This window comes from Pantherophis guttatus, chromosome 1, assembly GCF_059756535.1.
Source record: "Pantherophis guttatus breed Tessera chromosome 1, ASM5975653v1, whole genome shotgun sequence".
Taxonomy (NCBI): domain Eukaryota; kingdom Metazoa; phylum Chordata; class Lepidosauria; order Squamata; family Colubridae; genus Pantherophis; species Pantherophis guttatus.
The window spans coordinates 107,590,308-107,615,255 of NC_142063.1; the positions used below are offsets into that span (position 1 = coordinate 107,590,308).

Genomic DNA, 24,948 nt, shown 5'->3' on the forward strand with positions numbered 1-24,948 from the left:
TAATGGCGGGAGGCTCCGCCCACCCACCCCAATGTCATCACTAACGATCTGCACATGCACAGAAGCAAGCGCGTGAGCAAAGCAAGCACACATGCACACTCCCATTGCGAACCGGTAGTAAAGGTAAGTGGAACCCACCCCTGGACTGGACAACCATTTATCTGAAATAGTATAGGGTTTCCTACTTGAACGGGGGGGGGGTTGGACTAGAAGACTCCAAAGTCCCTTCCAACTCTGTAATTCTATTATTCTGTTAAAAATAATATAACAGGGATTATATACATATGGCTGGATGAATCCAATGGAACATGGAGTTGGATGGGTATACTCCAAAGAGGAGGTGGTATAACACTGTATATATCAGGATTAAACTTACATGTACAGATATCCCTTCACCTGATGGTACTTTGAGGATTGAAAGCAACTGGGTTAAAAGAGCAAGCTAGCGGAAGGGTATCTTGCTAGACATCTGCTACAGATCATCAAGCCAGTCAGAAAAGGTAAATAAAGATTTATTAAAGTGGATAACTGAAGCCACAGAGAACCATGAACTGGTTGTGATGAAAGATTTCAACTGCCCAGATATTGATTGGAAAACTAATTTCACCAAACATAAGGTGTCAATTCAATACCTGATTTGTACTGGAGATATATTTTCTTTGAAAAGTTTGAGGTAGGCATAAGAATACGTCTTGGATTTGGCCCTTATAAACAGGGAGGATTGTTGATTAATATATTAAAACACTAACTTTCAATGCAAGTAAGCACATGTTGTTAGAGTCACTGATTTTAATAAAAAAGCTTAGAAAAAAGTTAATCACCTACATGGTTTTTAAAAAGACCAATTTTAATAAATTAAGATAAATAGGAAAGAAGTAACCATGGGAAAAAAATCTTAAAGGCAAATTTGTTGTGGCATGTTGGGACTTATAAAAATAAGGATAGCACAGTCTCAAACAATGCCAGTGAGGAAGAAAACCAGGAGACATCTAAGGAGCTAATGTGGTTTGATAGGCAGCTCACAAAGGAGCTGAGACTAAAGACAGATGCTTCTTCAAATGGAAGGATGAGCTAACAAGCAAAGAAATCTATGAAGTTTCAGCTCAGAAATATAGGAGTGATATCAGAAAAGCAAGAATGATAAGTCAATTTTATTTATTTGAAAGATTTGACTGGCTGACCAGTTAAAAAAAACAACTCTGGGCAGTTCACAATAATAAAACTCCAAACTATTTGGAGGAATATTTGTGGCTCGGGGTTGAAATATGGAGACCTTGGTGTTCTCTGAGCTTGGTTGCTTTCTTGCAGACACTGATGATGTTACCTAGTTTGGTAATGAAATGTCTGCAAAAAAACAGCCAAGCTCAGAGAGCACCAAGGACCCCACTACAAAATATAGAAAAGATAAAAAGATAAAATTGTAAAACACAACCAAAACCTGGCACTTCCGACACCCTCTTAGGATGTTCCAATAACCAACCCAAATCACTCTCACACTGCCCCCATGCCTGGGTATAAAGCCAAGTCTTGATGGCCTTTTAGAATGAGCTAGGGTAGCAAGAGAGAGAGAATCCAGCAAAAAGGGGTTCTTCAAATATGTCAACAGCAGAGGGAACAGGGCTCCAAGCTTGTTCCAACTGAATACACATTAACAGATAACTACGAGGAAGCAGAAGAGCTCAACTCCCATTTTACTTCTCTCTTTACACTCAAATAAAATGCTGATTTGAATAGTGTACATAGGGAATGAACCCAGGGGGAACAGGGAGGCAAGATTTACAAGACAGTAAGGAAGTGATTTAAAAAAAACCCTTCCAACTAAATTAAATACCTTCAGGTCTTCAGGTCCTGATGAATGAAATACACCCTCAAATAATGAAGGCTTGCTGAAGAGCTGCTGGGACTCTTGTCAATTATCTTTGAAGAGTGCTGGAGAAGTTCCAAAGGATTGGAAAAAAGCAAGTGCAGTCCCCTTTCTTTTAAGGAAGAAATAAAGAAAAGATCAACCAGTGAGCCTATCATTAAGATCTCTAGGTTTTTTTAAAGGAGATAATAAAGCATTTTGAAAACAATGCTTGATTGACAAAGCATGACTTCATCAAAACTTGGTCATTTGAGATGACTCTCATCTCCTCCTTTCACAGAGGGAATGCTATGGTAATCTGCCTTGATTTCAGCAAAACCTGTGATAAAGATCCCTCGGCATTTTTACTGACAAACTGTTAAAAGTGTGTTTTAGATGGTACTACAGAAAGATGGGTTCAAACTGCTTTGCTAACTGCAGTCAGAAAGTGAATATTAATGGTTCTATATCAATTGGGAAAGCAGTAACCAGTGATCCTACAGAGATCGTTCTTGGGGCAGTATTATTCCAAATTTTTAGCAGTGAACCTAATTATTAAAGTAATCCTCTTATACAAATTGTGGATTACACAATGTCAAAATAAGAACATAGACACCACCCACTCATAAGGTTGAGAGTTTGATCTAGGCAGCAACAGATGTTTCTCTTTCAGAATGCAAAGAGAAAATATCTCCTGCAAATAGGCATGAAGAAGGACATCCAGACATACGCGCACACACACACACATACAGTATGCACACATACATGCATACACACACACAGAGAGAGAGAGAGAGAGAGAGAGAGAGAGAGAGAGAGAGAGAGAGAGAGAGAGAGTATATATATAGTATGTGATTATTGTTTATATAATATCAATTTAGATTATATTAGACTATACTTCTGGGAGTTACAGTTCAGAGATCAAGTATTTGATCCATTCTCTTCTTAAAGTGTCAAGTACCATGCAGCTAGGCAAGACCAAACAAGTAAAAGATATATATTGATTAGGATATGTTTAATGCTTATCTGAAGTAAATGCAGAATCTTGCAAACTATAATAAGAATTTCCCAGGCTCATTTACACTGAGTTAGTTAAAGTTAATTGAATATTTTGAGCTGCTTTTCCTCATCCCCATCTGGACTTAGTTGCTTTTATGAACTAAACTGTCAACTGATTCACTTCATGTCAATGTACTGTGCATATTTCTGAATCAGTCAGGCTACTTTTAAACAAAACTGGCTACCAATGCAACCAGTTCACACTACCCACAAACAAAAATCTCAGCCTAAGCACAGTATGATTTGTTTATTCCTTAAAAACCTTTTTTCCTTGAGTTTTTCCCTTAAATGTGGAGAGGTAAAAACATCTATGTCAATCCTGAGTGTAAATCCTAGGGATGAAATGTAAGACTAGGAAGAATTAATCTGTAAAGCATAAGCAGATATAAACATGTTAATTTTTTCAGAATTTATAGTTTCTGTAAGTGACATGAGAAAAAAAAATAGCTAATCTGTTCCAAGAATGTTAATATTACAGGCTAAAGTCAGGGGTGGGCTCCTGGGGGTTCAGCAGGGTTCGGGCAATCCTCTAGCCAAGGATCGCCGGGGATTCGGTGAACCCACAAATGGCACCCCTGGCTGGCCACCCCCACCACCCCACCCCTCCCAGGAGTCTCCACGCAGCCCGTTCATCATTCCAGGTAAATGCAGGGGCCGCACGGAGGGTCTGGGAGGGCAAAAAACAGGCCTACCGGAGGTTCTGGAAGTCCAGAAACAGGCCTGTTTCCAGCCTCTGGAGCCCAGGGGAAGCAGTTTTCATCCTCCCCAAGGTTCGAGGAAAGCCTCTGGAGCCTGGGGAGGGCATAAAACGTCCCCCCAATGATGCAGGCGGCTAACTAGGCCACGCCCACCATGGCCATGCCGAGCCCAGCAACGGGGCAGCAAACTCGTTGCTAAAGGATCTGAAGCCCACTCCTGGCTGAAGTATATTGTATATTACAAAAGAAATCTTCTTGAATACAAAAATTGCTGCATCTAGCACAAAAGAAAGGGTTTACTGATTACAAAAAAGAACGAAGAAATAGTGCCAAACAGAAAAACAGTTAAAAAGGAAATGAATAAAATTCTCTTACAATTGCAAAGCATTCATTTATGTTTTTCTGTGGGAAAGTATCACTTAAATGAAGAGTTCATTCTATTTTTCTTAGCTTCTAGGGAAATGGAATATTAACTTACAACACAAACTGTGTCTCGTAATTCTATGTAGTACTAAAATGCACAAGCCTTTCCTTTCTCAAGCAGTGTCACTACTGGCTACCTCTTGAAATATCCACTCCCACCATTTTAGGATTGTTAAAATAAATACAGGGAACACTGCATGTGGTTTCTCTTATTTCTCGCTGAAGCATTTTGAGTGAGAAGCATCAAAGTGTTTTTCTTTTAGAATGTGTTCTGATAATCAGGCTATTTTGGATTTTATGCAAACCAAATTTCTCCTTTTATGTGCTGAAATGCCTCGATAATGTTGATAACCCTACAAACTCATACATTTTTAAACAGAACAATTCTTTGCTGGGTGTATGAAATCAATCTGCTTTTTTAAAGAGATGCAAGCAATGGATAAATTCTCAAGACATAATCACAGGCAACTAAGAGGAGGTTTACCTCCTGATTTAAAAACTGAGAACATATGAATATGCCCTTAGAATATGAAGCAGTGTGTTGTAGAAAGCACAATGCACATATTCTTGGGTCTACTCAGCACACCAAGTCATGATATGTTTTGTTTGTTTCTGATCTTGTAAAGTATGTGGACATTTTAGCTTATAAATCATGGGTTATTGCTGCAAAACACATTTTCTTGAAAAAAAATAAGGGACAAGCCAGGAAAAGGAGCAAACCGGAAAGAGGCTCATAAGGATTTTTTTAAAAAAAGGTTTATGTTTATAGGTTTGTTTTACAAAGGAAAATTCAAAAACAAAAACATAAAAATAATCAAATTAAATAAATCTATAGGACAACTTTCTGATATAAAGGACTACCCTTTATAATGAAGGTTACATAGTCACTGTAGTTATAGCTTATTGGGAACTCAGCCAACTGTGCTTTTTTTTCATAAACCATGATTAGCAATCAGGACTTAGTATGATGATTTGAGGCTACAGAAAAAGCTTAGTAAAGATCTGAAAACAGAAAGGGCACCTATAAGCAGTGAAAAGGGTGCCAAACCATGTTTCGGTTGGAATTCATAGGACAAGAGAAACTATAGGAATAAATAGTACAAATTTACAGTGATATTTAATGCTAACATTGGCACCAATTGCCCAATTGACTTATTTAAATTAATCCAGCTCAAGGCTTTCCAGAAGAGCCAGAGTTTTATCATATCTGAAAAGCCATGAAAAATGGCCTCACCTCCAGAGACAATCTGTTGCATAAGAGGGATACCTCCGGAGCAAATGACTGACATCGGGTCCCCTCCTGCCAAACTGTATATCTGAAGCAGTGGGAACTCTGAACAGAAGCTCTCTGACTGTACAGATCAGGCAGACTGGATCTATTTGAGAAAGAATGCTGATAAGTTAGCTCTCTATATATATGGGCAGGGAGACATGATAATTAAGTCATGTCTTTATCTTACAGAAATGCTGTGAAAGGGCCTGAAGTGGATAGCTTATGCAAGGAAGCTCACCAACTGAGCATGGGGCTAGATTTCAAGGCCTAAAAGGCCCCTTCTAATTTGTTGTTTCTATGATTCTATGCAGGGATGGGTTCCACTTACCTTTACTACTGGTTCACAACAGGAGCGTGCGCACTTCTGCGCATGCACAGATCGTCCATTTTGACATCAGGGCAGGTGGGCAGAGCCTCGTGCCGGTTTTACTACAGGTTCACAAGAACCAGACCAAACCATGAGCAACCCACCACTGATTCTATGCCACAGAAAAAGTACTGCCCTACTACATTTAGTTATCAAAATCCTCATTTTCAATTTTCAATTAAAGCATTAAGACAGGATCAATGAGTATCTTGATGTTTCCGGAAGCCTAATTTTTATTTGATTAATTCTTAGTGTCTAAAATCCAAAGCTCTCCCAAACAAGGCATCTGCCAAATTACATGGAGTACTTGAAAAATTATTATGTATACAATTACTGAAAATTGCCTCTGTATATGGCTGATGGATCCTCAACCAGTAGGAACAGCTGGCTAACTTGATATGAGCTCACAAAGGAAGCAGTGGCGCCACTCATTAATGCTTGCATAGGAAATCACCAGGAAATCTGAGGACCTTAGGCCAGACTGGAGGAAACAAAACTTATCCTCGGAAAAGGTGATAGCATACCACTTCAGTACTGCTGATAAAGAAATTACATAAATGTTGTCATAAAGACACTATATATTGAACCATGCTTAGAGACTCCTTTATCTCACATAGGTGGTATCTGATGTTTCTCTTATTTATGAGATCAGAAGCTCTCCTCATCTAATTTTTACTGAGTTTGTTTCAATTGATGCATTTTAAATCGGGGTCTCCAACCTTGGCAACTTTAAGACTTGTGGACTTCAATTTCCAGGATTCTGGGAACTCTGGGAATTGAAGTCCACAAGTCTTAAAGTTGCCAAGGTTGGAGACCCCTGTTTTAAATAGTGTTATGTCCTTGAGGGGAGGGGATAGAATCTATATAACATTCTCTTCAAGTAGGCAAGGTCAGAAATTAGGAGCAGCCAGGATTTCAAGATGGTTCTTTGTTTCTGTAGAGTATAACAGAAACTTGAAAGCTGTCAAAGTTTTTCTCTACTATATCTCACACCATATAAAATCAAGATGAGGTTATTTTGAGTTTCTTTTTTCTTGCTCTCCTTTTTTCCAGGACCGAGTAACATTTTCTGAATCTTCTCCCTTAAATTTGTTCATCCCTTCCTCACTCCCAGGAATGGGTTTACTTCAGTCACACTACAAGATCAAAATGAAAATATAACAAAAGTCATTCTAAAACGATATCAGAAAGAGAGCAGAGCCAGCCAGAAGAGCACATATGAGACAAAGATTCTAACCTTTGTTTTATCTGTCTGAAAAACCAGGGTCCTTTTCATGTTTCTTCTGAACGAAGGCAATTAACTTTTCTACCATACATACTCAACAAGAATATAGAAGTCTGGCTTGAAATGAAACACAGAAAATGATCTATCTAGAATCTGTCCTTTTTCATGTTTGAGTATTCTTTCAAATTTTGTTTTTCACAGGTTCTGCCTAGGCTTTTTAAAGCCACCTGCCACCAAAGGAGTTAATTTTGCTGCTTTTCTATTAAAATACTCATTTGCATTCCTTTTAATTGTATGAGAAATGTCTTTCTAAAACCTCTAATCTCTTGTTACATTTCCCCTATTTCAAACATGACTTAAGTGTGACCTGATAAAGTTTTAGTCATGCAGTAAGTTGGCCTGATTCATTAGAATTTATAGGAGGGCCAAACAAGATCATCCTTCACTTGCAACCTCATATCACATCTTCTGCCTCATCATACAGAGAGAGAGGGGGGGGGGGAGAGAGAGAGAGAGAGAGAGAGAGAGAGAGAGAGAGAGAGAGAGAGAGAGAAAGGGAGGGAGGGAGGGAGGGAGGGCGGGAGAGAAAGTTGCTGGAGACTAAAAGAAGGAATTGCTCTTGGGTTCTTTTTGACAGTAGTGATAGGAGCTCTGAATTATTTATTTATTTATTTATTTATTTATTTATTTATTTATTTATTTATTTATTTATTTATTTATTAAATTTATATTCCGCCCTTCTCCCCAAAGGGACTCAGGGCGGTGAACAGCCGAGAATTAAAATACCATACAATATAAAAGTTAAAATAATTAAAAATAAATTAAATTAAACGGCCGCCCCAATTTAAAACCCCTAGCAATACAGTTAAAAACTAACCCATAAAACCTATTCAGGCCAGATGAAGCATCTTTCCCAACAGGGATGCAAAAATAAACAGTTACACTTTATAGCTAGGTTCTATTTTTTTAAAAGTTGAAGTTTTATCTTGTGACTCTTTTTTGCTTTTCTTTTAACTTGTTGCCATTATATTGTAAAAGCTGGAATAAGAACCCAACAGAACAAACTATTCAAAAGCAGTCAGATGAAGGAAAGGCTCAATAACCATCAAGATTAAATGCTCATTTTATGATCTGCTATAGTTGCCAAGATCCATAAGGATAAATTTTGCTAAAACCTATGCTGCAAATAAATGTTTTAAATACAAATACAAAACATAAACATAGGTAATTTATGTGCAATACATATTGCCTCTATGCAGTTTCCAATTAAATTCCACTAGTGATCTAACACAATTTATTATTGAGGTCTTTTTTTATTTCTTAGGATTACCCTGGTGCTTGATTAAGATGGCTGGATTTAAATTTTAAAAAAATCAAGTCGACAATTAAAAGGTTGTTTTATTTAAAATGCTAGAGTTTATACTGCTACACAAATGTGTGAAGCATTGTCCAAAAAGATGCTTAGTGAAATAACAAAATAAAAGAGGCTTTGGATGACAAAAAAAAATGCATTTAGGAAAATAACTGTTGCAAAAAAAAAAAAAGGATGACAAGATGATTCTGTAATATGTTCATAGAAAGAAAAAGATAATTGTAAAGAACATAGACAGCAAGGAACAATTAAAAGAGACAGAACAATTTTGATGGAAATGCAACATTATTGTGGGAAATGAGAATGAAGAGTTCTAAACAAGGAACAAAATATAATTAAAAATGACTAAATTTTTGGGGATGAAACTGAAGTGAGGGAAAGTTGGAAAAAGTATTTTATATATCTGTATGGAATGACAACAATGCTTTGAAAAATGGAATTTAGACTAAATTCTATGCAGGTAGCCCTCAACTTAACAACCGTTCATTTAGGGACCGTTTTGAAATTACAATAGCACTGAAAAAAGTGATTTATGATCAGTTTTCACACTTATGATCATTGCAGCATCCTTGTGGTCACTTGATCAAAATTTGGGCGCTTGCCAACTGGCATATATTTATGATAGTTGCACTGTCCTGGGGTTACATGGTCACCATTTGTAACCTTCCTAGCCAGCTTCTAACAAACAAAGTCAATGGGGGAAGCCAAATTCACTTAATAACTGCAGTGATTCACTTAACACTTAATATGGAAAAGATCGTAAAATGGGACAAAACTCACATTAACAGCTGCCTTGCTTAGCAACAGAAAATTTGGTGCTCAACTGTGTTCGTAAGAACTACCTGTACATGTTATTGTCCAAGAAAAAAATTGAGATGAAAAGGAACTAATAAATGGTATGGGGACATAAAAAGTGGTCCATTTCTATGAGTAGGTGGTATAACCAGTGGTGGGATTCAAGTAATTTAACAACCGGTTCTCTGCTCTAATGATTTCTTCCAACAATCAGTTTGCCAAACTGCTCAGAAAGTTAACAACCGGTTCTCCCGAAGTGGTGCGAACTGGCTGAATCCCACCACTGGGTATAACTAGAAAATGTTCAGACAGGAATCTGAAATGATTACAGAGCAACTGCATTCCCTATTTAATATGAGTATAAGGAAGGCTTGATACTGTATATAAAGAATGGAATTACTGTTCCCCTATACAAAGGGAAAAGTAGCAAGAAAGAATGCAAAAACTATAGGGGAATTTGTCTACTAGGCATGCCATCCAGAGTTCTGGTTTTAAGATGGGCAGCCATGGAAGTATTTTAAATGAATGAATGCCTGGAAAGTCTTCGGCAGAATTCTGATCAAAAAGTTACAAGAGGAGACAATTAGTAACAATCTGGGGAAATGCAGTGCATTTTTATGCTGGGCAGGTGGTGTGCAGACCAGATTTTACCTCCTTATCAGGTAACTGAGAAGTATATCAATAGGAGGAGATTTATTGCACCTTAGTTGATTCAGAGACAGTGTATGGTAGTGAATAGGCTTGAATTATGGAATGTTTTACATGAATATGGAACTGTTGAATGTGATAAGAGGAGTATCTGAAGGATGAATATGGAGTTGCCGAATGTGATAACAGCAGGGTATGATGGATGTAAAGCATCCACAAGACTAAACTAAATAGTGTTCAACATTTAGCGGGGCATAAGACAAGGATGTATTATGTCCCTTTGGCTGTTTAGTGATATTGAAGGTAGAAATGTGTTTTGTTTTTTTTTGTTTTTTTAAATTTGATTTATATGCCGCCCTTCTCCGAAGACTCAGGGCGGCTTACAATGTGCTCAGCAAAGTGTTGGTTAGTTATGCGAACAAAATGTACTTTTGTATGTGTGTGTTTGTGTGTGAGAAAGAAAGAGTGAGATACTGTATTGTTGGTTGGACTGTGTGATGCAATGAGGAGTATGGATCTAAAAATTAATGTAACAAAGATAAATTAGATTGGCTATTATATCTGATAGAAAAAATGAAGTGAACAGTTGCAGGTTGTACAACAATCACTAATAAGCATATGTAAGTTTTTGTACCCTACTAAAATATTTACAAATGGAGAAATTTTTAGAAATTTTTAAAGGCAGGGGTGAAATGCTCCTGGTTCGGACCGGATTGCCCAATCTGGTAGTGATGGTGGCGGGTGGTTTAGAGAACCAGTAGCAAAATCTCTGCCCCCCACCCATGCCCAGCTGAGCCGCGCAATCATCAGAGGCCTTTTTTTAATTTTTAAAAGCATTTTTTCTACAACCTCTTCGGCCGAAAAAATGCTTTTAAAAGAAAAAAAAAGCCTCTGATGATTGTATGGCTCAGCTAGGATCGTCAGAGGCTTTTAAAAGCATTTTTTCTACAACCTCTTTGGCCGAAGAGGTTGTAGAAAAAACGGTTTTAAAAGTTTTTTTTTAAAAAAGTTGGCCATGCCCACCCAGTCACATAACCCCCCACCAAGCCACGCCCACAGAACCACTAATAACAAATTTTACATTTCACCACTGTTTAAAGGTATGGAAAAAATTTAACTATACAAATGGTGGTTGAAAGGCAGTGATTAGAAAACCCATTCTTTGTTTAGCAATTACCTGAAATAACAATCATCTGCAAATATAATGGTAAAAAGCAGCAATTTTTAAAAAATCACTTTCTGACCAATGTGCATATTTATGGCCAAATTTTGTTCACCTAACAACACATGCCAAAGTGAAAGTAAAGTTGTCACATGTTCACTTTGCAACCATTTCGCTAAATTATCTGAACATTGGAATAGAACTTAGTCACTAAACAAAGAGTAGGCATATGTCATTTGCTGTGAGGAATGAGTATGTGTTAAACGAAGCAAAACAGTTGTGTATAAGAATATGTTTCTTATTATAGGGATTTGTGTACATCAGGAGAAATATTAAAAATACATTAATTCAGAATTCAGACTGAATACAAAAGGGAGTGATGAATTCAGAAGAAGCTCGTTGAGATGATTTTGACAGAGAGAGAGAATGAACGAAGACTGAACTACAAACAAATATATGGAAGGAGAGTGAATAGATTGAGAGGAAGAGGGAGACGGTGAAAGTTGTGATTGGGTGAGACTGATGAAATCCTGAAGATAAAAGAGGCAAACAAAGGCCAATACATTAAGCAGTGCATGGACATGGGGAAAGCCAGGTGATTTACAAAGATAGAATGAAATGGAAAGGAACAGTGAATGCTATCTGTGTACACTAGATACAGCTATATTTCTTTTTCTTATCTTATACCATTCTCTTACTCATTTCTGGACTTTGCATAACATTGATAATCCCAAAAAGGAATTGTGTGATGGGTATGTATATGCTTATGAATCATAACTCAGCAAAATATAAAGACTAGTTAAATGGAAACAAATATATCCTATGTAAAACTTCATATATTTATGGCCCTGAGTGCATTCATACGTTTCCCAAATCCTAAATTAATATGGAATGATTTACATGATTATGATACTAAGTTGGATTTCTATTCAATTTCCTCCACTTCTAGATCACTCTGAAGATATCAACATTCTACAGTTTCATTCCTCAATATACGGTAAGACAAAAATGTTCCATCCTTTATATAGAGCAGTGATGGCTAACCTTTTTGCCATCGCGTGCCAAAAGCGGGGGGAGCGCAGGGGTCACACGTGCACATGCCCACACCCATAATTTTATGTGCGCGCCCCTGTGCATGCGTGTGTGACACACACACACACACACACACTGTGCTCCCCCCGCTTTTGGCACACGATGGCACAGTGGGCCTGGTAGGCCCGTTTTTTGCCCACCCCAGATCTGGGTCATTTCCAGCCTCCGGAGGGCCTCCAGGGGGAAGGGAAGGCTATTTTCACCCTCCCCAGGCTCCTAGAAAGGCCCTGGAGCCTGGGGAGAGCAAAAAAACGGGCCTTCTGGTCCCACCAGAAGTCAGCAAACGGGCCATTTCCGGCCTCTAGAGGGCTTCCAAGGGGGTGGGAAAGGTCATTTTTGCCCTCCCCACCCTCCTAGAAAGGCTCAGCAGCCTGGGGAGAGTGAAAAACGGGCCTTCCCCACCTCCCGGAGGCCCTCCGGAGGCCAGAAACAGCCTGTTTCCCAACTTCCAGTGGGCCCAGAGGCCCAAAAATCAGCTGCACACCGGAGCTGAGCTCATGTGCCCACTGATATGGCTCTGCATGCCATAGGTTTGCCATCACAGATATAGAGGGATAATAAGAGAAAAGCATACTAAGGAATTCAGATTGAAAAGCACTACAATCCATATTTGCATTTTTAAATCAAACGAAAGATAAATAAAAATAAAATATTAAGACACCAGCGCCTGGAGGAGAATTCTACCGTTAGAATTCTCTGTGTGTATTTTTCACACAGTTTTAATATTTTACAATAATGTTATATGTTCCATTGATTTATTGCTTGAGAAATCAAATTGACGAAGGTCAATGAATGACATCATCACAAACACTAATGAAAGAAGAAAATGTCCTTAGTGAAATAGCCATGAGCTTTGGGGAGAAAGAGCAATCAAAGCATTATACTTTTGATGATTTTGCTGAATTGAAAAAAATAACTTTTCTAGTGGAAAATTTCATTAAATGTATACTACACTAAGCACACAGCAAAGCTACTCACACCCCACTCCTTTTTTTCCTTTTGTTTTTTCCCATTTCTATTTCAGCATTTTAAGGAATGAGATTGCTAAGCACACATGCTCAACTTCTACCCTTTAGCTTTCCCCCTCTATTATGAAGATGACTTGTAATCACATGAAAAGGACAGCACCACTGTAGATTACAGATGCCATTATGAGGACAGGCTTTGTTTAAAGGGAGTTCAAAGAAATACACACAGAAATGACTTCAATCAGGAAGAACAGATCATAATTAAGAGCTTCAAGACAGCAGACTGAGTTGTCAGCCCTGGCCTTTGCAGATTATTTATTAAGCTTTAAGTGGGTGGTTATGGGAGAACAAAAAACTAATCAGCAAAAGTTTGCTTTTAAAAGCACTTCACTTGCCTTGATAACTGTAAAGATTAAGAAACTTACTAGACTAAACAGATTTGCTACAAGGTGTTTGACACGCTGTACAGTGGTCCAAAGCAATGCTAGTCCCTCTTTGTGGCACCTATTGAAAAAAGGGAAAGAAGGAAAAGAGAGTTAATCAAATAGCAATAGCACTTAGACTTATATACCACTTCACAGTGCTTTACAGTCCTCTCTAAGCAGTTTACAGAGTCAGCATATTGCCCCCAACAATCTGGATCCTCATTTTATCAACCTTAGAAGGATGGAAGGCTGAGTCAATCTTGAGCCAGTGAGAATCGAATTACCGAACTGCTGGCAGCCGGCAGTCAGCAGAAGTAGCCTGCAATACTGCATTCTAACCACTGTGCCACCACAGCTCAAATAATGATCAAATAATAACGGATTGTTTAAAAAATAACATTTACTTCTACATCTCTCTCTTGATTTCTAGTTCAAATGCAAAACCTTACACCTTAACATCACAATATTTATTACAATACCAAAAAGTATTCTAATTAACCAAGGGATAATTGTTCATTTTATACTTGTAGTACAATATAAGTTGACACAGAACCTGGACTGTCACAAGACAAAACATGGAAGGAGACACAGAACTTAACTAAACCGAAGAACATCCATGTTTAAGCAAAAAAAGAAAAGACCTTTGTGAAGGTACTGGTTGTATACTCTATGACTAACCATAAAATCAAGCTAGAATGGTCTGCGTGATAAGTAATGAAATAAATCATGTCAGAAGGAGCAAGATGCCAGTTCATTCCAGATCAGCATTACTATGTCAAACATGGGCACAGAGAACGTGGTGAGACTTGAGAAATGAGACTGAGGGACCAAGTCAAACTACCCATTCTGATGGATGAAGGTATTGTGAAAGACTAACATTGGTAGATTACATCCCTGCAAACAGAAGAGAATGATGCCTTTCTTCCAAAATGACCCTACAATTGTAATGATGTCCAGATCTGGAGTAACTGAAAATTGCTGCTCACAGTCTAGCACTTTGTTCTGTCTAGTAGTGATGGCTAACCTTTTTGTTGTCACATGCTGAAAGTGCGTGCGTGTGCACGCCCCCGTGTGTCCTGTCCCCCGCACATGCGTGCATGACCCCCCCATGCTCCCCCCTCACATGGGCCCTTCCTCCACCATTTCTGGCTTCCAGGTTAGTGCAGGAGGCTTTCTAGGCCCAAAACAAGGCACAGGGGGCCACACGAGGCCCCAAAATGGAATGCAAGCACCCCCCTGTACATGCACCCCACCCCGCTGCACATGTACATGCATCCTCCGCAATGTGCCCCACCTCCCTGCGCATGTGCAGCAGAGACCGAAAGGCCAGCTGGCCGGTGGGAGGCGCGCATGCGCATGTGCAGTAGACCTGGGCTGGGGCGACGGCTGGCGTGCCCGCAGAGAGGCTCTACATGCCACCTGTGGCACGCATGCTATAGGTTCGCCATCACGGGTCTAGCAAGATAAAACAAGAAGAGAAAAAGAGCTTGTTATTTCAGCTCTTCAATTCAACTCTTCATTCGGCTCTCTATTCAGCCTACTTTCTGACAGGGCACCTTCCCATCGGTTTCATTTCTGTGAATGGAGTGTGTCCACTCTTGTTCTGCACCAGTGCCTAAATAGCCACACCGACTGCTATTTAAACATGTGCTGAACAGGAACAATTAGGCAGGAAATTCAGGACTGCAATTTTGACTTTTCTTTGTTTGTGTAACCCATAACTGTAGAATCATTGTGAAAAGAAAAATATTATTGGTCATGTCTCGTTGATGCAAATAATAGAGGCCTAGAGAAGGAGGTGTGAATCACAGTTCTTAAGAGGATTTTGGCTAGCAAGCTGCTTCGGGAGGTACATTGCAGCTCTGGTGTTGTAAACATGGATAAATTGTTTTAGGATGAGGTTACATAAAACATGTCTGAGGGACCCAACTTGTTTACCTCTGGGTTAGGCCTGATGGAAATTCTAATCTGATATAACTGAAAGGTGCTAGGTTTAGTCAGTCAGTCAGTCAGTCAGTCAGTCAGTCATATCCCTATTATTTTCATAAATAACTGAACGTGTTGAACACACACAATACTCCTTCTGCCTTCTATTTTCCTCATTACAACAAACCTGTGGGGTTTGGGCTGAAAGAGAGGGACGGGCCCAAAGTTACCCATTCAGCTTTCATGTCAAAGTCTGGGGAAGGCTGCTCTATATTTTATTAATTCTCCACCTGGCCCTGCCACTCTACTTTTCAGTTTTGTGTTCCTCTTTGCATTTCTGTTTGCCATCCTTCCAGATGCCTATTACCACTTATTTGTCTCAGATCCTAGTCCTCCTACGTTATACCCATATAAATTCACATCCTACATTCTTCTGTATGCTGTATATCCAGCTCTTCATCCTAACTGTGCTTCATCTTGAAATTCTAGCAATACGCTTTCATCTTTTCATGGTTTGACTGAAAACAGCTTTCCTGCTTTGATACAGCACCTTCTACAAATAAAGCAAACAGGGGTGAAAGCTGTAGCACCGTGAACACATCCAAATGCCACGGGAGAAGAACAAAGATACTAACAGATGCGATCGCTTTCTAGCGCTCCAGAATTGATTTCAAAAATAACAACAGATCAAGCAGAGGGGAAAAAACAGGTATAGGTTAGCATGTAACTATTGAATTATTTTGATATTACTGGATGTACTAGGTAGCTGCAATTAGGGCAGGCTTAAACTGTTTTTTTAAAAAAAAAAAAAAAATTCCAGATTACACTTGTAATATTGTTTTCACAAATGTTTACCTGCTGCATCTAAAATCTTTGTTGTGACCTTAATAATTTGAAATCTCAAGCAACTGTAATTCAGCAGTGTCCATTTGCTGATGGAGTAAGTTCTGCCAGATGTAATGGTATATATAGGAATGACCTTGGAAGACAGGAAAGAGATGATCAGATGAAAAGGGAAGGGAGCCTGCAGCTGCATAATGTACACAGAAAGAAACTTAGAAAGGATCCACCCTGACTTATTAGAATAGAATAGAATATTTATTTATTTATTTATTCAATTTGTATACTGCCCCTCTCTGAAGACTCAGGGTGGCTCACAATGCATTTAAAATCATTATAAAAAACATTTAAGAATTAAAAACATTAAAACTCATTCATATCATTCATGGCCGGATCTCGCCGGATCGAAAGAGCAAGATCAACGGCCCCAGGCCTGCCAGAAAAGCCAGGTCTTCACCGCTTTTCGGAAGGCCAATAGGGTGGGGATGGTTATAGAATAGAATAGAATAGAATAGAATAGAATAGAATAGAATAGAATAGAATAGAATAGAATAGAATAGAATAGAATAGAATAGAATTCTTTACTGGCCAAGTGTGATTGGACACAGAAGGAATTTGTCTTGGTGCCTACGCTCTCAGTGTAAATAAAAGATACATTCATCAAGAATCATAAGGTACAACACTTAATGATAGTCATAGGGAACAAATAAGCAATCAAATCGTATTAGGAAACAGTCAATATAAATCATAAGGATACCAGCAACAAGGTTATAGTCATACAGTCATAAGTGGGAGGAGATGGGTGATAAGAACGATGAGAAGATTAATAGTAATGCAGACTTAATAACTAGTGTTGAGGGAATTATTTGTTTAGCAGAGTGATGGTGTTTGGGGAAAAACTGTTCTTGTCTCTGGTTGTTCTGGTGTGCAGTGCTCTATAGCATCATTTTGAGGGTTGGAGTTGAAACAATTTTTGTATAGGATGCGAAGGGTCTGTAAGTATTTTCACAGCCCTCTTTTTGACTAGTGTAGTATACAGGTCCTCAAAGGAAGGCAGGTTGGTAGTAATTGTTTTATCTGCAGTTCTAATTATCCTCTGAAGTCTGTGTCTGTCTTGTTGGGTTGCAGAACCAAACCAGACAGTTATAGAGGTGCAGATGACAGACTCAATAATTCCTCTGTAGAATTGTAGCAGCTCCTTGGGCAATTTGGGCTTTCTGAGTTGGAGCAGAAAGAACGTTCTTTTTTGTCCTTTTTGATGATGTTTTTGATGTTAGGTGTCCATTTTAGGTCTTGAGATATGGTAGAACCTAGAAATTTGAAGGTCTCTACTGTTGATTCTGTGTTGTCTAATATTGTAAGAGGTGGTAGTATGGGAGGGTTTCTCCTAAAGTCCACCACCATTTCTACGGTTTTGAATGTGTTCAGTTCCAGATTGTTCCGGTCGCACCATGAGGCTAGTTGTTCAACCTCCCATCTGTATGCAGATTCATCATTGTCTCAAATGAGACCGATCACTGTTGTGTCATCTTCGAACTTCAGTAGTTTAACAGATGGATCATTAGAGATGCAATCATTGGTATAAAGAGAGAAGAGAAGTGGAGAGAGCATAGAGCCTTGTGGGGCCCCTGTGCTAATTGTACAGGTATCTGATGTGATTCTGCTTAGCTTCACCTGCTGCTTTCTGTCTGTTAGGAAGCTTATGATCCACTTATGCTCGCTGGTTTAGTTTAGTTAGAAGAATGTCTGGAATGATGGTGTTGAATGCTGAACTAAAGTCTACAAAGAGGACCCTTGCATAATGGTATATAAAGGAATAACCTTGGAAGACAGGAAAGAGATGATCAGACAAAAGAGGGAGGAAGCCTGCAGCTGGATAATGTACACAGAAAGAAACTTAGAAAGGATCCACCCCGACTTATCAGCATTTAAAAAGAGACAACAAGCAGATGGCAGGCGATTTGTACTTTCAGACTTTCAAGATTCTGTTAATGTAACCTTACATTAAAGTGAAATTGGGGAGACTGACACTAGGAGAACATAGTTTTTCCTTCTCTCCTCCTATGCACATATCCCCAAATATGCTCCAGAGGACTGGGGACTCATTGAAATAAATTAGAACACAGGAGAAACAGACAAGGGAAAAGATTAGGAAAAAGCCCAATTTCATATATAACCATTTGCCTTCCCAAAGTTTGGATTCACATATTTTTTTTCCATCTTCTGGGTCTAAATGGATTAAAAATATATGAAACAAATTAAATTAAAAATACAACTCAAGTGCTTATCGTATGAAAGCATACAAATTGCTTCTCACTTGAATTAAGCGTTCAAGTTTACTAGTGGTTTCAGGTGCTAAAAGTCCTTGTAACCATTTTCAAGGGCCTTGGAAATCCAAGGTAATAAGGGAGGTAATAGCTTGTTCCCTGCTCTTGTTATCTGAAACCACATTCTCATCTCTGACATTTTGCCAGACTATGAATCAAACTAGCAGGAAAGTCAGTGAGATATCCCTTAAAAACATTCATTTTATGCAGGGAATTAAACAAGTTTATACCAAGTGTTTCTTGAGAAATAGTGGCTGACAAATGTTTAAGTCCTCTGGGGACAGAAGAATCTTACTGTCAAATCTCATGAACATAATAGCCTTTTAAGGCAGAAGGCCTTTTAAGCCTTTTAAGGCAGAAGGTAGCTGAAACCCACTTGTTTTGGGACTTTTACACAAAAAATATTTTTTGTACAAATAAATACAGGGAGCAAAGGCAGAAAAAGATCTAAAAAGCCAAAGCTCTGAAGGAGCTGGCCTCTTTTACTATGCCTGTGGTTTGCTAATACAAATGCAATCATTGATCTGTCTCTAGAGAGTAATGTTAGATTAAAAGGACAACAGGTTGTTCTCTTCTCCAGGAGGGATTGCATGGTGATCACAGTGCAAGGTGAACCCTTCCCTTTCACTCTTGAGAATGAAGCTGCTCTCTCATATATTAATGTGCATTTTGCAAGAACTCAAACTGAAGCCAGCTGAACAGAGGTTAAGGGCCTATTCCCACAGCTATTTCAGCAGGAGAATCTGTGGTTAAAGTCTTCAGTCCACTTCAGTCCTTCCACTTGAGAAGCTCCTTGTCTGAAGAAAAAATATATGCATAGCATAGACCCATGATAGCGAACCTATGGCACGCATTTATTTATTTTATTTATTTATTTTATTGAATTTCTATACCGCCCTTCTCCCGAAGGACTCAGGGCGGTGTACAGCCAGAAATAAAACCATAACAATATAAAAATTAAAAGCAATTAAAACAATTAAATAAATTGGCCAAATGGAGCCATGTCACCTGGCATGCACGGCATCGCCCATTCCTCTTCTGGGTTTCTGGCGCACATGTGCACGCAACGACCAGCTGGCCACTGTGCATGCGGCAGTGCCAGAAACCGGAAGAGTTGGTCTTCTGTTTTCCGGCGTGAGCATGCATGCCAGCCAGCTGATTGGTGTGTGCGCATGTGTGGCAGTAACTGGAAAACTTGCTGGCCCACACGCATGTGCATGCTGGAAACCGGAAGTACCTTATCTGGCACATGCATGTCTCCTGGGCAGCTCCTCTTCCTGGTCACAGCCCTGATGAGTGTGCATGTGCTCCCTTTTCAGCACTTGCTGCCACCCATGCATGCGCACGCTCCCTTTTTGGCACTCGGTGCTGAAAAGGTTCACCATCACTGGCATTGACATTCACTTGTTGCCACAGTCAAAAGAAAGAAAAAGACGCATAAGAGAACAAAGCAGGTCAAACTCCCTTCTTTGCAGGAATTATCTTCCTCTGCATTTGAACTAGCCTGAGGACTGATGCCAAGTCTTGGGCCATGACCTTCAAAAGACAAATACAAACCGATCAATGACTGTTAAAAGCTCCAAGGCTCACCTGTTTTAAAATGATTTGTGAATTACTCTCCCCAACAGGTTTGTGGTAGAAGGGAAAACAGGAGTTGTGACCTGTGACAAAGGTGTTTTGGCAACTGCAGAGCTCACCTGTTCTGCTTAAGATGATCACTTTTGCAAGTGAATCTTCAACCATCACCTCTTTTAGCTGAAATATCTATGCTAAACTTCACCTCCTACAATATCTCCCAGTTTGTCTTGAAAAAGGAAGCTCATGGAAAACAGAAAAGCAAAAAGACCATCAGGTGCTCCTCAAACTTCAGCTAAGTTGGGCCTGCTTTAAGTTGATGTTTTTCCACAATAATCACTGCAGTGTTTTACAAACACTGTCCATTCTTTAATTTCCTACCTATATTAATGGGTAGAAAGCCATTTTATTCCTATTTTTAAGCCTAAATGCAGACTATAACTTATAGGCAGAACTGTATTGGTGTCTTGTCTGGGTCTAGGATAATATATGTTTTCCAAACCCACCAGGAATTGGTTAAAGCTACATCAAATCAAATGCATCACTTTCTGGTTTTGTGTGGCTGCTGCAAATGAGCCCATGAAAAGACGCAGCTCCTTCCTTTTAGGAATCACCAACACAGTGACATAGTACTCATTCAGCATTTTCTGAGTAGTTTTTGGTTGTATGAGCTACAGCAGTCAAAGTGTTGGACTAGGACAGGGGTCAGCAACCTGTGGCTCTGGAGCCACATGTGTCTCTTTCACCCCTCTGCTGCAGCTCCCTGTCACTTAAAATGTGCGTCACAACCACCAATGTGCAACACCCACCAGCACGCGATTTATTGAGCTTTTCAAGCCCCAGTAGGCCAACCATGGATAAATCCAAGAAAAGAAAAGTTTCAGAAGAAAACAGAATGTTTAATTCAACTATATATGCTAATTCTGTGGCCGCTTGAGAAATAGTCAGGCACGGGAAGGGTTTTTGGCTCCCAGTGTTTTCTTTTCTGTGGGAAATGGGTCCAAAAGGCTCTTTGAGTGTTTAAGATTGCAGACCCCTGGACTAGGACTAGGAAGGCTCAAATTCAAGACCATTTTCAGTCCCATAAACTGACTGGGTAACTTGGGCACAGTGAGTCCCTTTCTCTCCCAACACAACCATCTCACAGAATTAGGAAGATAAAAGTACCAGAAGTTCCCATATTAGTGACTTTGGGTTTCTGGCTGAAAGGCAAAATATAAATCTAATAACCAACCCCAATAAATAAATCCTTACTGGTTCTATTATATATAGTTCTTTATTAGCTCTCGCTCGCTCACTCTCTTGTGGTACCAGTAAGATTGAGAAAAAAACCTTTGTTTTGGTAATTCTGGACATCTTACAACACTTCAGTTTTGTTTCTGTTTCTCTATTGTTTTCTTTTCTACTCCTCATTCTGTCTCGGTCTCAAAAGGCCTCCTAGAAAATCATGGGGTGAATTTAGCATCAGTATCTGAATTTGAGAAGGCTTATTACACAGGTGTCACTCAAAATACAGTTCTCTATAGATCTGGTTATCTGAAAAGGACAAATGTTCTTCCTTTCCTTGATTTGCTGCTCAAAAAAAACCCACCCCATCACCTTGCAATTGTTTCCATCCAGAATTTTCCTTCTTTCCTCTACAAGAGAGCATAAAGGGTTTTTTTTTTTCTATCCATACATTCACTGTCATCGACACTCATTTCCTTTAAAAACAATGCAGTCAGCTATGGAAATTCCAAGTGCTACAACTTTAAAAGTAACCACAACTGGCATGATGTCTATTTACTTCAAATCAACCATAGCATCATATTGCCTGAAACCTGTCCATCAAATAACCTCTAAAAGCCTCTAAAAATGTACACTGTAAGTGAAAGCCAACTGAGCGGGGCTTCGTGGAAAAGATTTGTTACTGAGTAGAGCATAAAACTGTCAGGCATGCAAACATACACACAAACTGTACTTGCCATCTTTAAGATGGGGAGCGAAGATTCACACATTAGCCTATTGCTGCTTCATTGAAGATCACTTTGTGAAGAGTGCTAAATGAAAAGATTCTCTTTGCCTGCAAAATGTTCGCATTAAAAGAGAGAGAAAGAATATCACATGCCACAATCTATTTAAGAAGACAACAAAAAGAATTGGAATTGATACTTCTAAACTATAAATGTCAATGCTAATTTCACCAAATTATGTTCTAAGAATCTCAGACAAGTTAAGCCAATACATGGCTGGATAAAGAAATGGTATCCTGCTGAACTGTTATAAAATACTAATTCAATCAGTTCCAACAAGCTGGTTTCAAACTTCCTCCTCCTTCTACTCTATAGCAAAAGGTTAAAACGTGCAGGAGGTCTGTGAGTTAAAATATACTCCATCGATACCAGCTAACAGAAGAGTCCTCACTATTGATTGACTCCAGATGAAGTCCTCCATTTCTACACTTACAGACAGCTATCTGTATTGGCTGATTCATACATTGTGTGGTTCCTTTCTGCTTATGAAAACTACCTTTTCAATCACCTTCTAGAACTGACCTCTTATAATATCCTTAACCTTACCTCTTTCATTCCCACCATTATCTGCTACTTCTATTTCTCCTTCACCTGCAATATTTCCAATATAAATTTACATAGATTACACGAGCACTTATGGATGATGCTGGAGCATCAGAATGAGTACAGTACAATATGCTCAATTGTCATCATTTAAATTCTTATATCTGGTCAGGCACACACACACATAATGATGTATGCAAAATATTATAAAACTCATGGACTGCACATTTAAACTCTGAAGGAGCAAGAGCCCCAAAGGCCCCCTCCAACACTACCTTGCTAGGATATGACTCCCACACATTCTTCTAGTAATACCAAAAGTCCAGGGGTCAACAAAGTGTCAGTGTTATTATCCCAGCTCTCAGAAAATTGAATATTATTATAGGAGTTTTTAGCTGCCATGGAACTTGCCACCCTGATAGAAATGTGAATTCAGAATAGCCCCCAGGATGCCATCTGCAACAGTCAATGAACTTGTCAACCTTTACCAATTTGGTTTCCTCCAGATATGTTAGGACTACATTGGTATTTCAGTAATTATTATTAATTGGTTCCAAGAGGTGTGATGAGTACCAAAAATGATAAGTACTAAACAAATTTTTCTGATAAGGAGAAACATAAGTCACAAGTCAGCCAATATCGACAATTTCTAGCTTGTGTGTTGAGTACCAAACAAACAATGAGTACTGGGACAAAATTTTCATGTGAAAATGCACTGAGTACCAAATTCTATGAGTTTCAAGCAGTTGAGTACCAAGTATTCAAATTCCTAGACATCATGGAGGATGCCAACTGTAGAAGGCTCCCCTGGGTCGTGCAAAAGAAACTAGATAAGTAAAAGCACAAGGGGTCTTTGGAATTCAACTCACTGCTTTACATTTTTGCTTCTTTTATCTGCTCAGTGTGAGCAGTTTGGGGATATTCCATGTGACTGACATACCTGTATGCATTCTGCACAAAATGTCAGTGTTACAAGTCCTCTGAAAAGTTATTAATGTGTTTTTGAGCAAGCTACTGCTTGCTGAAATGACTACAAAACTGTGGTGACAAATGACAAATGTTTTACATTAATCATTGTCACAATGTAAACAGTGATGTCTTTTTCTTGTAGAAGGAATCAAATTACCCAATTTTATCAAAAATGGCCAAGGTATCTTACTTCAAATTTAAGAGACCACATAATGCCTGCAAAATTGAATTGCCTCGGGTTTAAACAGCGTGTGTTGATTTCCGATCATTATAGTAGTTACTTCTTCAAAACAGAAAGTGGGAGCACGAAGCAGAAATCATGATGAGTAAAGGACAGCCCAAATGGAGAGGGCAAATCTGTGTACTTATCTGCTCCACTTTTTACTGAAAAGTCCAAATAAACTATTTGTTCTCCTGATGATAAAAAATACTATGCATACTCAAAAGAGAATTGCAATCTATGTGTTTTTTTAAAAAAAATCTACAGGAAGAAGAAAACAACTAAACCATGTTTGAATGAAAATGGCAGAAAAAAGTATTACGATCTCCCTCTCTTCAGCACTTCCTTCAGCACTTGCAACAACAACAAAAACATTTGAAACCAAAAGAGTCCCTTAATTATAGCTCAACATTTTCTGAAAGTCAGCATTCCATGACATCATAATACAGGTTTCCAATGTCTTGTTCACGAACCCTTGATTCATGGATTTCCCTACCCCATTCCCTCAAAAAATCCTCCCGCAAAAGATTCTAGGTCACACACTGGGGCTACATGGCCACTGGACAGGTTTGTTTCATCTCACCATCATTTAATACTCATGCTCCTAGAGTGCACAACGCTCTAATGTCATTTACTTGGTTTTGGCTCAGAGAATAGAATAGAATAGAATTCTTTATTGGCCAAGTGTGATTGGACACACAAGGAATTTGTCTTGGTGCATATGCTCTCAGTGTACATAAAAGAAAAGATACATTCGTCAAGAATCATAAGATACAACACTTAATGATAGTCATAGGGAAACAGTCAATATAAATCCTAAGGATACTAGCAACAAGGTTACAGTCATACAAGCTCAGTATCTAAGATGGCTTTAATATGATTTCTGAACCCAGTCATTGAACATTGAAGGCTCATGGCTCATGGAAATATCCTCCTCATCCAGGAAAGCTTATCTACCATTATCAATATGAAGTCTTCCAGATAGGTTTCCACATGATTCTCCATTATGCTATTTGGAAAGTCCTGAGTTGCAGGATAATACTTGAACTAGAACAGAGTTCCCCAGTCTTTTCAGCTTTGCAGACTAGTTGGGGAGGATGTGAAGAAGAGAGGAGATGGTTCTCTCCTCAAGCAGCAAGCCTCTGTGTGCATATTTGCCTGCTTCTCACACAACTGGAGATGTGTG

General features: G+C 38.9%; 1 protein-coding gene across 4 annotated transcripts in view; it reads right to left on the reverse strand.

Moving 5' to 3' along the window:
• The window catches only part of TSPAN4 (tetraspanin 4), a 727,944-nt gene that overhangs the window by 540,695 nt on the left and 162,301 nt on the right, over positions 1–24,948 (reverse strand). For 3 of the 4 annotated variants that reach the window (XM_087880460.1, XM_034416827.2, XM_087880446.1), the window contains one exon: positions 13,351–13,429. The exons of the other annotated variant lie outside the window; for it this stretch is intronic. The gene's annotated coding sequence lies outside the window, so the exon portion shown is untranslated. The remainder of the gene's footprint in view (positions 1–13,350; positions 13,430–24,948) is intronic. 4 annotated transcript variants of the gene reach the window in all.